Below are 15,718 nucleotides of genomic sequence, written 5' to 3'. Positions count from 1 at the left end.
AGTGTAAAGCAGTGGTAATTGCAGTCAAATTCAGTGTTAAATATCACCCATAATGCAACCTGAGACAGGAAGCTGTAAGTTTGAATTTGATAGTCAAACATTCAAGAAATCATGGTACCTCTTCATATTTCTCGATATTTACCCGAATTTCAATATGAGAAGAGGGGAGTTTTAGTCAGTTTGAATTGGAACACATAAGGAGCCAAATGAATGCAAAAAGGGTAATCTCGACAGACACTGAAGTTGTATTTTCAGCAAATCAAGAAGGCTGTATAGGCCCTATGTGTTGTAATGCATGCATACACTGCAAGATATCTGCATGTATCTTCATGCATCTACTGTAGGCCCTATAGGTGTTAATTGTAATGTATGCATACACTGCAAATTATCTGCATGGGAGCTCAATACACATCAATCAGTAGATCATTATTCTACAGGCCACGTGCAGTTACTTTATTTGGACGTCAATTTGATCCAGCTTCAATCCCTGACATCACTGACAGTAGCTATGTGCCATGTGTCGTTTCAATTGTCTAGTAACCCCATCTGACCACTGTCATTATGACAAAGTTTGCAATGACGTAGGTCAAGGACGTGAATTTGTCATCTTTTTACTGTGTCACGTCATCATACAATGGCGATGTCCTCTATTTGTGCAGATGACGTCATCACTGCCATATTGGACGCAAACACACCGTCTAAAATAGGACAGCAAAAGTAACAGTTCGCTAGAAGTTTTTGCTTTTTCGAACAATTTCTTTGGTTGTCATCAGCACAGGGGGGTCACGTCCCCCAAACCTTTCTCGGCATCCGTGCCTGCATGCCATTAAATAAATTATTCATATTAACACTGAAAATGACTGCTCCCTCCAAGAGGTTTTGGAAATGGCAGTCAAAATCAGTGGTGTTTCAGTGTGGATTCAGTGTGCTGCGAAATATTTAAATTAACACTGAACCCCACTGCCAGCCCTGTGCATGATGCATAGTGGGGAGTCATTTTCAGTGTCAAAAGCAGTGGAAATCAGTCAGCCTAAATATTTAAATGAGCACTGCTTTTGACTGCCTTACCACTGATTTTGACTGTCTTACCACTGCTTATGACTCCCTAACCTCTATTTTTGATTGCTGTATACTGTATGCTTTGATATTGCGTGACTGAAAAACACTCCCTATGACTGCTTTCCACTGATTTCAACACTGCCATAAAAATGTGAGGTAACACTGCAACCTGACTGAATCCTGACTGATATCACACTGCTTTTCGGTGAGGGCAAGGTAAGACCTCTGAGCCCTGAGTTTCCTCACGAGCCCAGAATTGTGCCGGTTTCAAGAGAAGGTGAGAAAGCAGCTTCAGGAAATCACGTCGGAGTAGTTCTCTAACGGAGCAGATAATGAGTCGACTGTGGTACCAGCGTCTGGCACTGGATACTAGCTGCAATCTCTCTGATCAGACCAGTTTATGCTTGAGCCCTGTTTATTTAAGTAATCATGTTGCATCTTTCAGCATATTTCATGAGCCTATTGAATCGTTGAATGCCGATGGCCCCACTTGCACACTCAAGGAAGACAGCCAAGCCCAACGTGAGATCTTTGAGCATGGAGTGTACCCAGAGCACAGGTTTGTGCTGACAGATTCACACATTACAAACTGTCAACCACTGTGCATCACAGACACATGCATAATGCTTTCTTTGAAATCAGAAAAGATACTTTTTAAAGAGATATTTTTTGTTCTCTTATCTTTGCAACTGTTTCATGTTTGGTGCTGTCAGGGTTATATCATTCTCCTCACCACCATAACTGCCCGCACTGCCCGCACTGACTGCACTGCCCCCTCTTCCCAACTTAACTCTCCTGACCTGCCAAGCACTATAATTGCCTTTACCTTGCATGAAGTTCCTACCTGCATCCACCTGGCACATTATGATGTAACCCCGACTGTATCACATGATGAAATATTTGCTACTACAAATCAGATATTCTTTTGCAAGTTTATGATATCTTGCAAGTGTTCACTTTAAATGCGTCATTCGAAATCTCATATTTGAAAGGTTCAACTAGTCTATAGGTACACTAGCCAAGTGGAGGATAGGTTGCAGATCTTGGAATTGTCCTGGACTTGGGGATGTCTGCTAATGATTAGAGTTGAGGTAGGTTAAGGTAGGTGTCTCGATCCTGTATTTTTCAGCATTTATGATAACTTGCTAAGGGTCAGAGATTTTTCAGTGAGATTTAAGATATCTTGCTGGGCATCAGAGATTTATTGGCAAGATTTAAGATCTCTTGCTAGTGGTCACTATAAATGCATCATTTCCGATTCTCATATTTTTAAGGTTCAAGCATTCTACAGGAACACAAGGACAGCGGATCTTGGATTTTCATGGACTTGGGGATGACTATGAATGACTGGAGTTGAGGTAGGTCAAGGTAGGTGTTTCGACCCTGCAATTTTCAGCAAGTTTTATGATAACTTGCTAAGGGTCAGAGATTTTTCAGTGAGATTTAGAATATCTTGCTAGGCATCAGAGATTTTTTCGGCATGATTTAAGACATCTAATCTTGCTAGGCATCAGATTTATCGGCAAGATTTAAGATCTCTTGCTTGTGGTCACTATAAATGCATCATTTCCGATTCTCATATTTTTAATGTTCAAGCATTCTACAGGAACACAAGGACAGCGGATCTTGGATTTTCATGGACTTAGGGATGACTATGAATGATTGGAGTTGAGGTAGGTCAAGGTAGGTGTCTCGACCCTGCAATTTTCAGCAAGTTTTATGATAACTTGCTAAGGGTCAGAGATTTTTCAGTGAGATTTAAAATATCTTGCTAGGCATGAGAGATTTTTTCGGCATGATTTAAGACATTTTGCTAGGCATCAGATTTATCGGCAAGATTTAAGATCTCTTGCTGGTGGTCGCTATAAATGCATCATTTCCGATTCTCATATTTTTAAGGTTCAAGCATTCTACAGGAACACAAGGACAGCGGATCTTGGATTTTCATGGACTTGGGGATGACTATGAATGATTGGAGTTGAGTTGGGTCAAGGTAGGTGTCTCGACCCTGCAATTTTCAGCCAGTTTTAAGATAACTTGCTAAGGGTCAGAGATTTTTCAGTGAGATTTAAGATATCTTGCTATAGGCATCAGAGATTTTTTCGGCATGATTTAAGACATCTTGCTAGGCATCAGATTTATCAGCAAGATATAAGATGTCTTGCTAGTGGTCACTATAAATGCATCATTTCCGATTCTCATATTTTTAAGGTTCAAGCATTCTACAGGAACACAAAGACAGCGGATCTTGGATTTTCATGGACTTGGGGATGACTATGAATGATTCGGTTGAGGTAGGTCAAGGTAGGTGTCTCGACCCTGCAATTTTCAGCAAGTTTTAACTTGCTAAGGGTCAGAGATTTTTCAGTGAGATTTAAAATATCTTGCTAGGCATATCAGAGATTTCTTTGGCATGATTTAAGACATGATTTATCGGCAAGATTTAAGATGTCTTGCTAGTGGTCACTATAAATGTGATTTAAGATATCTTGCTATAGGCATCAGAGATTTTTTCGGCATGATTTAGGACATCTTGCTAGGCATCAGATTTATCAGCAAGATATAAGATGTCTTGCTAGTGGTCACTATAAATGCATCATTTCCGATTCTCATATTTTTAAGGTTCAAGCATTCTACAGGAACACAAGGACAGCGGATCTTGGATTTTCATGGACTTGGGGATAACTATGAATGATTGGAGTTGAGGTGGGTCAAGGTGAGGTGTCTCGACCCTGCAATTTTCAGCCAGTTTTAAGATATCTTGCTAAGGGTCAGAGATTTTTCAGTGAGATTTAAGATATCTTGCTATAGGCATCAGAGATTTTTTCGGCATGATTTAAGAAATCTTGCTAGGCATCAGATTTAATGGCAAGATTTAAGATCTCTTGCTAGTGGTCACTATAAATGCATCATTTCCGATTCTCATATTTTTAAGGTTCAAGCATTCTACAGGAACACAAGGACAGCGGATCTTGGATTTTCATGGACTTGGGGATGACTATGAATGATTGGAGTTGAGGTAGGTCAAGGTAGGTTTCTCAACCCTGCTATTTTCCGCCAGTTTTATGATAACTTGCTAAGGGTCAGAGATTTTTCAGTGAGATTTAAAATATCTTGCTAGGCATATCAGAGATTTTTTCGGCATGAAATTAAGACATTTTGCTAGGCATCAGATTTATCGGCAAGATTTAAGATCTCTTGCTAGTGGTCACTATAAATGCATCATTTCCGATTCTCATATTTTAAGGTTCAAGCATTCTACAGGAACACAAGGACAGGTATACGACGGGTACACAGGTATACAAGCCAGGTGAAGGTTGCACTTGCAGATCTCGGAATTGGACTCGGGTTGACCATGAATGACCAACCAGAGGTGGAGAGCCAACGTATAATGTTGGTGTATTAATCCTGTCATTAGCTTGGGCACAAAATTGTGCAGGCCATCTAGGTTTCTTAGGAATGGAATGATTCAGCAATGGCTATGCAATATAATGTACCTTTACAGACAACAACCATTACATTCCAGACCTAAATTTTTGAAGGCTTTGTTTTTTAGACATTTGGATCTAAGTACAATGCATTCCTTGGCCCCCGAATAATCTAAGAACATCAATAACAGGAAGACAATAAGGATGCAATAGAGGATTTCTAGCAAGTTTTAAAAAAACTTGCCAATGATCAGTTTTGTTACAATTTGATTATGTCATTCTGTTTTATTTTAAGGTTTAACAAGTGGAAAGGTGAAGGCTTGGTAATTTGGCTCTCATGCCGATGGAGCAACTGGATGCTGGACAACATCCTGGATACTCTTGATTGTGTCAATAACTGTAGTACATGTATAATGTGTGCAACAAATTGTCAGACAAATATTCATGCTTTGCTTTTAAACCACAATGTCACCGTCCTAAATCATGTTCTTTTGTGAATCAATGATTTTTGTACCCTTTAGAAATAATGCATGAAATGTTTTAAAGCCTAAACGCTTTGACAAGGGGGGGGAGCTGGTATTCCACTGCACTGGTATTGGTGATTTTGCCACCGATAAATTTGAATATTGTGTCATCTTCCTGAGCCCGGAGTATAGAATCTTTATTTTCTGAGTTCGTGGTCTCTTTTTATTCATTTCAGTCTTTGATTTTGATCAATATATATATTCTTCTTTTAAATAGTTTTTTCAAATTTTGAAAATGATATTTTCTTTTTAGGTAAATGTACATGTTCTTTATTATAGCTAGGATAGATATGGGTCAGGCCTGTGGGTTCTGATAGCATTATTACCTTGACAGGCAGAAAGTGCCGTCCAGGCCTTGTCGTTAGTGTACGTAGGCTTTAGTGATAGGATGGGGACCAGTGAGTGTGGTAGGTGTAGGCGCAACGTATCTAAGGTTAGGCACTGACTGGTCTCTCTCTCCAGGAAGATGACACAATCTGAGTTACCAAGCTGCGAATCAGAAATACAATTTTCTTACCGGTAAACATGGAGCCAATTCTTTGGTTTAATCAACTTTTTAAATGTTGTTCTTGTATTTTCTCTGCTGATATTGTTTATAACTGAATGTACAGTAAACATACAAATTACCTTGATAATAAACTACCAGTATGCTGTATGTCATGTCATTTGAATTTTGTTGTGTGTTCTTCTGTTAAAATGTTTTTTCACGTAAATTCATGCCTCTACTGTAAACCCGCCCAGGAGTGGTCTGAACCCCCCAATATGGCAGCACCTACTGACTCCATCATTTTATATAGGTCCCTACTGTAAACTCACCCAAGAGCTGTCCGAACCTTGAATAAGCAGCACAAGCCCATTCTGTCTCGTGTACTGGTACCTACTACTGTAAACACACCCAGAAGCCGTCCCTACAATCAATATGGCAGCACCATAGGTCCCCACTGTAAACTTGCCCAGGAGTTGTCCCGACCTGTATGGCTGCACCCACTACATATATGACACTGAAAACTCTCCCAGGAGCTGTCCGAACCTTGAATATGGCAGCACCTGCTAGATCAATATGCAGGAGTCCGTACTCAGTTTTGGCCCCCTGGTGGCCAAATCAGGAATCAGACCGGACTGAAATTTGGTCACCCGGGTGTCATTACATGGGAAACATGTGTACCAAGTTTCAAGTCAATAGCTTGAGTTGTTACGAAACGTGCCCAATTAACGGACAACGACGACGGACGCCACGCCAAAGCAAAACCTCTCAGAGAGGTGAGCTAAAAAGCCTATCACAGTCAGATTAAAGTCTTGTTATATAAGTGTATATATAAGCAACTTCAAAGTGTAATGAAATGGCCAGGGCCATTGTGCTCACCTCACGTGGAGGAAAGATGGATAAAGAGCATGGTATTGTGTCATGTATTGTGTTAACGTTTGGCCCCCTGGTGGCCAAACTATGAAACGAATCGGACCGAAACTTGGTCTCCAAGGTGTCATTACATAAGGGTACATGTGTACCAAGTTTCAACTCAATAGCTCTAACAGTTACGAAACGTGCCCTGCTAACGGACGACGGACGACGACGACGACGATGACGACGACGGACGACGGACGCCACGGTATGGGATAAGCTCACCTCTGCTAAGAGGTGAGCTAAAAAGATCAGACAAGACTTACTTGTGCAGAGATCAGACACGACTTACCTGGTATAGTTACCGAGTTTAAAGTTGTACTGGAATGGATTTGGCTTCCGACCGTAACGTACATAGACATTCACACCCGCCTCCTGAGGATTTGCTATTTTATTCGCATTCGTTGAAAACAGCGTCAGGTTTACAAACATCGTCGTTTGATTCTGCGGAATTTCAAATTCCGTATATGCCATCATTGTCGTCGAGACATTCAGGGCAACGGGATTGCTAGACACAGGCGTCTGGGGCAGGTAAATGTTGATGGGTTCGGCCAAATTTTCCAATCTGATTTCTTCGATGCCTCTCATCATGGATAATTCGGTGATTGACGATTTGATGTCGCGGCTGTTGTCCGCCCAATTGAATGGATTCACGTGAAATTCCACCATCTGAAATCAAAGTGAGGAACCACATAATAAACAGGCTGTCGGAGGGATCCTCTTTATTCCACCTGATGGGGATGTCAGTGGCATAGAGGTTTAGAGCACCGGACTCATAGTCAGGTCGTGGGTTTTCAATTCTTGGAAAGATTACCGCCGTTTTGTCTTTGTGTCCTTGTGCAAGGCACTTAACCCCACTCGCTTCTCTCCAGCAGGGAGTAAAGGATACCCAACTGGCAGGAATGATAAGACTATGAACGTTAGTCCTGAGAGCTGATGCAGAGCTGCAGCTTGGATCAGAGAGAAGAGCTTGAATAATGAATGCACAGGCCAATAGCTAGGGTAAAAAAGGTGAAGCGCTTTGAGACACCGATACCAGTTGGATTTAGCGCTATGTAAGTCTACATTTTGTACATGCAGCGTGTGTCTTTACAATTGAGCATTCATTTACCTCAATATTCATAGGCACTGCACTGTCCCCTATTGGTAAACTCGCTGGCATTCTGACGCTGCTAACACTTGTATCGCCAGACTCCGTACTGCTAAATGTCCTGCCGAAGATATCCTTGCTATCCCTCCTATCAAGCGCCATCGCTAATGTGTCTGTTTTGATGTATGTTGGTCTCTCCCCGACCACTTTATTGGTCGATAACGCTTTCTTGACATCTTTCAGGGCGGTCAATGCAACTAGGGATACATTACGATTCTGGAATGGAAGGGGATATCAAAATAATTTTAAAATAGAATTTTACGTTACGATATTCATTCGGTAACCATTGTGTTAGGTGAGAGGTTGGTGCTGTTCGTTGTGGCTACTAGTCTAAATTTGGTGCACACCACTTTCATAGGTTAGGAATTCAAAGTTAAAGAGAGCATGTCCCTAGTTGATCAGGATGGAAAAATACTCCAACGCAAAGAAATTCTCGGTACTGAAGGGGTTAGATTTGTTTTAAAACAGGCTGTATACATCAATTCGAGTTGAATGATGTAGAAGAAGGCCTCCCAAGACAGACGTCACTGGCAAGACAGAGGTCATATCAGAGAAATAACCTTGAGTCTCTACCTGTTGTTTAACTTCTTCTTCACTTTCTGGGCTTGTGACATTCTTAACGTCAGTGGCGATAACAGCTTCTAATACATTGGACAAACCATTCACAAGAAGTCTGAAAAATAAATTTGAATAAAGAATGCAAATATTCATACAGGGCTCTAAGATTCTGTATTCCCTAGTTAAAGATGTGACATGGTACTAACACCTGTCGCACTAGAGAACATTCCTTTAATTCCCTGTCTTAGCAACCCTTCTCTTGCTCCCGCGTGTGACACTGTGTTCAGGGGTGTGACATGATATCAGAAATGGAACAGTTCACAGTGCTGTCCCTTGACTTCAAGAAAAATCTTACCGAGATGAGTCCTCAATTCCATCAGCACTTGAGTCTGCAGCTTTAGAACTCAAGAAAGATGACAGTCTAATCAGGGTGTTTGCTGCATTAGCCTTGGACGCAGCACTCAGTTCCGATGTTGAATTCGTTACGATGCTCAACGCTGATGCCGTCTGCTTGAGACTGTCGATAGAGTCAACCTCAACACCTGTCAGGCTCCCTATGAGGGTTTCCCTCAACTGAAAGTGGAGAGTGAGAACTGCCAAAGACTATATAACCTCTCGCCTATTCAAACCAAGGGACCCAACAAGCAACAGGGTTCGAGACAAGAACAGGACTTACCGCTTTTCTTGCATCGATCTTTTCCTTGTCATCTATGTTGTCGTCGAAATCTTCTTCACTTTCCGCATTCAAGACTGAACCGACGACTGCGGCAAGTTGCATGGCTGTCTGAGAATTTCCCGTAACCATCAACTGGTCGATTTCTGATGCAAAATTCTGCAGATCTGGAGCAGTCGTTGCTTTCTCAACCTATACGAGACAAAAATAACAAACTGACAACAAATTGTAGACTTTGCAGTACTCGTGCGAAAGGGTCAAGTATCTCCATCATCAGATATGTTAATCTTCTTCTTCTCGTTCACTCTAGACAGTCAAGTCCGATCTTCTGATGTATTCTATGGTGTTTCGCAGCTGTTGGAGGTCTCCATAGAGCTGGTCTTGTAGGCTGGTACCTTCTGGCCAGATGTCTTTTCTCAGAGCTGCCAATCTCGCACATTTTGTCAGGATGTGTGCCACGGTCATCGGTTCCGTGGCACATGGGCACAAGTAGATATGTTAATTAGAATATTGATTAGTACTTGTAGATCTTGGTAGAAAAGTATCAGGTTCGGAGACATAGTCACAACCTTAGGGACACCACAAAGAAGAACTTTATCTCACATGTATTAGCAACACTTACTGTCACAGACAGAGTTGATTCAACACCTGCTCCAAATGCATCCTTTACCAAGACAACGATCTCAAGCGCGTAGCTATTTTTGGGGTTTCCAAGGGGTAGGTACTGTGGTGCCATGGACCCATCTAGACTGTGGTAGATCATTTGATCTGTGAGAGTTGAAAACCAGTTACTAGGATACTGCTTGCAAAGATCAGGCAAGTCAAATTGTTTTAGATTTAATTTGTATCGTAGCCAAGCACCATCGCAAAGTTGATGCAAAGATTTTAACGAACCATTTTAACGAACCAAGACGCTTTCTTCAAAATCTACTCAATAAGGAGTTCAAGCCTGCTGTGGATTCGATGTCACCTGTTCGAGTCAGGCCCAATCTTAGATTATCTGTTCCCATCAAGCTAGCTGTTTTTAACAGACACATGCAAAACAACAGTGACCTACTAGAGCTTGCAAAGGAGGGGTTGTTTTCCAAAAATAAAGAGCCTTTTCCCAGTAAATTTTCAAGATGAACTTCAGCAAATATGAACTTTTCCTCAACGATTTCAAACATTTTCCTAGAAGGGAGTCGTACACACCCCCTGACTGCTTATGCTAAGGGATGTTTTTTTAACTTACCTGACATTGTGCTTGTGCCTGTCTTCACAGAACGAATGCTGAACTCATAAAACAATGGCTCATCAGGGTCGGAGAAGCCAGTGCAGGAGATGCTGAACTTGGTTTGTAGGGCGAAACCACTTGCAGGAGATACGGTACAGGTACCTGGGCTTGGTGCTGTGTTGATGGTGACTGTATGCAATGCAAACCCATTGGCCTGACTTTTTCTGTGAGTCGCTGCAAAAAGAGCCATCTCTATTGCGACTTGGTGTTCTATTCAGGGATGCGACAGTGCTCAAAGCATAAAGCAGCAAAACTCTTTTTGGAAATGTCCACAGAACTGTCCTTACTTGCAAAAAATATGGTCAAAAATGCTGAAAAATTAGTCCTATTTTGAAAATGCAAAGCTCTACAGTGAGCTCACGAGGCAAAGGTCTTAACATTTCTTCTGACAGATACAATAAAAATTGCATACATTCGAGCATTCTAGTTCTCTGGTAATACACTTGGTACCGAGAACAAATTTTGGTTGTGTGACACAACCGATATACACCACATAAAAGAGAGCTTGCTTGAAGAAAAAAAAACTGGTTCTTGGAGACCAGAGCCATGATACGACGCCCTAACAAGACCTACCTGTGCATTTGAAGGAATAGACCTCCGACTGCTGACCACTAAAGACACCAGCCTTCACGACGAGATTACTCTTCTCTCGTCCTGTCAACGTGTCTCTGTCCCAGTCCAAATCTTCAATCACATTCCCTTGTCCTGGTAGCATGCTCCATTCATAATCAAAACCTTGGAGTCCCTCACAAGTCAGACAAGTCGCTTTCAGCACCAAGCGAGACAAAGGGTTGAGACTGTTTTCACAATTTTGTGAGCACTCCACAAATATTTGCAATGGGTCACCAAGCACGATTGTGATCCGTTGATAACTACGGACAGTGTCTCTACCCGCCTTGCTTACGTCCAGCCGAAAGACGTATGTCTTTCCAGCGGTTAGACTTTCTCCAGGAACTGTGGTCGTCACAGAGCTAGTAAGGGGTACTGGACAATCTGAAGTTTACAAATATTCTGTAGAGTTTGTAATGCAAAATCGTGTTAACAGAGTTTTAAAGGCAAATGTCTTAAGACTGGATCAGGCTCAAGGTTAAAGGTCAGTCTTTAGCTTGTTCCAATAAGACATATTGGTTAGCATTGGAGGAAAGAGTTTGAGAGTTGAGAGCATCTCATAAGCCAAATCTAGCAGGAATTGTGGCCTCCTAAGGACAAGATGGAAAAGGATGATGACGGCCGAGTTCATTGTGATGTGGTGAGGCATCCGAGTCAATAAGGACTGAGACGTAGCAGAGAGATTTCTTTATGGCCTTATGTCCCAAGAGGGCAGGGGGGATGAGCGCCATAGATATGTAAGGCAGCAAGGGTCTAATCCAAGGTTTAGTTCATGGACACTACGTCATATCAAGCTCAGGATGATGCCAATATCATTACACAAGTTTCCTGATGAAGACTGGTATGGCCCAGCAAGCTGAGAATTGGTATTCATCTATGGCCTGTCACTCTCACCTAAGTTAAAGTCAAGAGCCTCGAAGTTTTCACTAGTTAGCTCGGTGCACTTCCAGGCAAACGTAAGCCCTTCACTGTTTTCCGCGTCCGGATCCATGGAACTACTCCCATCAAGGACAAAGGCAGCAGACCAACCTGGAATGATGATACATCATAATGTGGCCGTTTTTGCATTACACTTCAAGTAATGTATTTCCATCACCAAAGTGGCTATTTTATGCCAGTCTTGACTTAAGTTTTGGTTGCCCAAGAGGGGAGTAAGGTTTGGACTACCCGATACATCCGATAGAATATAAAGACCATGCCTGTCATAACTGTTCTTACCAACAACTCTGCCACCACCCCCAGCTATCTGATGGAGAATCTCTTTAGGATCAGAGCTATGCCTGTCCTTACTGTACTTACCAATAGCTCTGCCGCCACCCCCAGCTATCTCTGCCTTGAGATCTGACGGGAGAACTTCTATCCAAAGAGCAACTTCTGCATGGGAAACCAAATCACCTAGGGTCGTTACAGAAACCTGAAAAAATATTGCATATACAGTGGAACCTCTCTTAGCGGACACCACTCTATTAAGGACACCCTCTCTAATAAGGACACTGGTTTTGGTCCCAAACCTGTCAGTTCCATTCAAATTGACCTCTGTAATCAGGACACCTCTCTAATGAGTAATAAGGACAGCATGTCAGTCCAAAGGGTGTCCTTAATGGAGAGGTTCTACTCTACCTGCTGTCAAAAATAGGTTGTAAGGGTCATAGCCAGAAATAGAGAAATTGGCATTGGCTGTACTCGAGCACAAAATTTCCTCTAAAATAATTTATTGGGCGACCCAAAAAAATGAACACACAACCGAATGCGGACTATTATGATAAATAGTTTCGATGTTGGTGCCATCGCATATTGTAAACTGACGTACATGCTTCCTGCCTAGAGCCTCCCTTTAATAAAACAAGAAAACAACGCACCTTGAATAAGAACTTGTAAAGCCCATAATGGAAAAATTTGGGCGGGATTGTCAGAAGAGGACTTGTACGAGACGCCAAGGATGTGAGATCAACCTCGTCCTGGCCATTCCGATGACATGTCCACAAGAAGGCTGTCTCTTTCACCTCAGCGCAATCGACCAGCGGCTTCCCTTCCAGGGTTATCGAGCGCATCTTCTTATACTGCTCAGGACTAGCTTGTGGTCCGCCTCCAGATGCCCTCGGGGCTAACAAGAGGCATGGCTCACCTAAAGAGGGAGAGGAGAGATGTGAAGATGCAGGACAAATTGGGGAGAATCACGGTGAGAATGAGAATAAACGATCCAAAGGTTATTCAATATTTGAAACAAGGCAATTCAATATCCTAATCAAGGCAATTCAATATCCTAATCAAGGCAATTCAATATCTGAAACAAGGCAACTGAATATCCTTTTCAAGGCAATTCAATATCTGGAACAAGGCAACTGAATATTCTAATCAAGGCAATTCAATATCTAAAACAAGGCAATTCAATATTCAAAACAAGGCAATTCAATTTTCAAAACAAGGCAATTCAATATTCTAATCAAGGCAATTCAATATCTAAAACAAGGTGATTCAATATGAAAAACAAGGTAATTCAATATCCTAATCCAGGCAATTCAATATGCAAACCAAGGCAATTCAATATCTAAAACAAGGCAATTCAATATATGAAACAAGGCAATTCAATATGCAAAACAAGGCAATTCAATATCCTAATCAAGGCAATTCCATATCCTAATCAAGGCAATTCCATATTCAAAACAAGGCTGATGATGCTGGTGATGATGATGAAGGAGCTGGTATCTCTCAGATGTTGGGGTTTGCTTACTTTTTTGGGTGGTGGTGGTTGTTGATGTTGTCGGAATACCTCCACCTGTAAAAAATGTTGCCTTCACTTTATTTTGAGGTAGTTCTAATAATTGCTTTAAGATTTTAAATACAAATTCTCCCTGAAATGGTGAAATCAACAGGTTGGATGCAATGCATCTGTGGAAACATTGCAACAATGAAATGGAATTCTAGCTCAAAAGCAAGAGATATTCGAGGCAGGATATTCACTTTTGTGAGCAGTACCTTCTCGCGAAGATTTCCTGCACGCGAAATTTGACTGGGGAAGGTGTTACATTGGGAAATGAAAACATTTGCCAAAGTCGTCTGCTGCTTACCTCGAAAGCAGAAGTCATCCTTGTAGAGTTGAATCTGTGTTTCATTAAGCGCCTCCTTGTACATCACGACACAAGAGAAACCCGAGTCTGCTTTCCCCAATTCTAATACATCTGCTCCTGAGACAGGAATGTTGGTGTGGGTCACTTGCGTCGCACACTCGGCGTTAAGACAGGCAATCGCATCTCCGGTATTTGAGTTATAAGACCAGGCCACGAAGCTCCACTGATTTTCAACGGCAAATAGGTTGAAATTTAATGTTCCTGTGTCCTTTTCTATTCCTCCAAATGTCAAACTCAACTGAAGAAAAAATTTCCCATCAGAAATGTGCAATTGTGAAAAAGTTACTCACGTAGCTAGTACTGTATGCCATGTGGTACAGTCAAAAAAAGTTAAGGTTCCACTGTAGTTTTATTGGGTGATTGATAAGCTCACCTATTTTGGGGCAATTAGTTGCAAGTTATCAGAAGGTATACCCTACCTGAAGACTCAGTGTCTTGACATTCACGACTGGTGAATTAGGCTTCTCAGATCGAGACCAGCGCAATACCCGGCAAGCATTGGTCACTTGAGTGGACGGCGGCTTTATGTAGGCTGTGACAGTAAAACTCCCGCTGATTGAGAGGGCACTATTTGAAGGCAGATTGAAGTGAATCGTGTCACTGAATTGATATCCTGAACCCATGTTTCCATCGGGGCCAATAATTGAGGTGAGGGCTGTCACACTAGATCCGTGATTTCCATTTCCAGAGCGGTCCTTTACATTGTTATTCGTGTTGAGTGGCCAGATTGCTGACGGAGTTGGAATAGGATGCGCTTGAGAATCTAAAGAGAGAACAGAGATGAGGGTACATTTGTAATTACTTGTGGCCCTGTTAAATAGAAATCCACTAATACACAATGACGTAGTGCAGTAATTACGATTACGAAAACTTGTTTCCAGGCGTTGGCCTAAATCAGGGCAAGAACAAGAATGAATTGTCCAATTTTAGTACCTGGCCTAAAATACATCTTAAAACAATAAGATATATAAATCAAACTACTAACTGTCACAACTATATTCAACAGATAGATATTTCCGTGTTCCGGTGCAAGGGTCGCCAAAATTATCGTTGTTTGCGAAAAGAGTACACTGTCTCCTTGCCATACACAATCCCTCAACGATGCTTTTGGCGTATGGTGTTGAACAGGACGTGTTCCAAGAACGAGATTGCTGCACACAAATTGTGTCGCTGGTTCGTCCATAGTCTGCGCTTGTTATTGAAATGGTTTCACTCCCTGTACACGAGATAGTCTCCTCTTCACCCTCACAGATATTTATCAAAATGCCTGAGAAGAAAAGATAACCATTTAATGCAACACAGTATCCCTGAAAGTGAAATGAATTTGTAGATCATAAAGACAGAAATTAAACTAACACAACTGAGGATATTGCAATATCTTGGATTGGAATCACCAAAGTAGGCCTAAATAAAGTCAAAATTTTGAACTTCAGAAAGGCCAAAAACTCTCTTTTTTAAAAGGACAAGCGAATAGCCCAGTTTAACCTCAAAAACTCAGATAATCATTTTTATTTAAGGGAAACTTGGGCGTGGAATTGAGATGACCAGAGGCAAAAGTATAATCATGTGCCAACTTGCCACTGTTGGCCACCAAATTGTGTCTGAGGCTATGCTGATCTCTTATTATGACTATTTTGCTGGTGTACTCAGGCCGCGAATTCAACAGTTATTAGGGCTTTTAGAGCCATTTTGGCCTTGGGTACTGAAAAATGTGAGAGAAGACATGATTGAGAGGCCACTTTTGTGGGCACCGTCTGGCAAAATGTCACCTTTATTTCCATGAATCACAGTTGTGATGACCAGACACACAAACCACCAACTTGATATCATCTTGTTCCATCAACTGAAATTTAAACAGGCTTGCTATTAATAACTTTCACACTGTCATTGTCATTGGCTGGGTAGAAGGAATCCACA

General features: G+C 41.7%; 1 protein-coding gene across 1 annotated transcript in view; it reads right to left on the bottom strand.

The window, feature by feature from the left end:
- Positions 1-15,614: 15,614 nt before the first annotated feature.
- The window catches only part of LOC135495425 (thiamine-triphosphatase-like), a 182,613-nt gene continuing 182,509 nt past the window's right edge, over positions 15,615-15,718 (bottom strand). The window contains exon 4 of the mRNA XM_064784050.1: positions 15,615-15,644. The gene's annotated coding sequence lies outside the window, so the exon portion shown is untranslated. The remainder of the gene's footprint in view (positions 15,645-15,718) is intronic.

Source organism: Lineus longissimus, chromosome 11 (assembly GCF_910592395.1).
Source record: "Lineus longissimus chromosome 11, tnLinLong1.2, whole genome shotgun sequence".
In the NCBI taxonomy this organism is placed as follows: domain Eukaryota; kingdom Metazoa; phylum Nemertea; class Pilidiophora; order Heteronemertea; family Lineidae; genus Lineus; species Lineus longissimus.
Note: the sequence above shows the minus strand (reverse complement) of the source record. Positions and strands in the feature narration are given on the sequence as shown.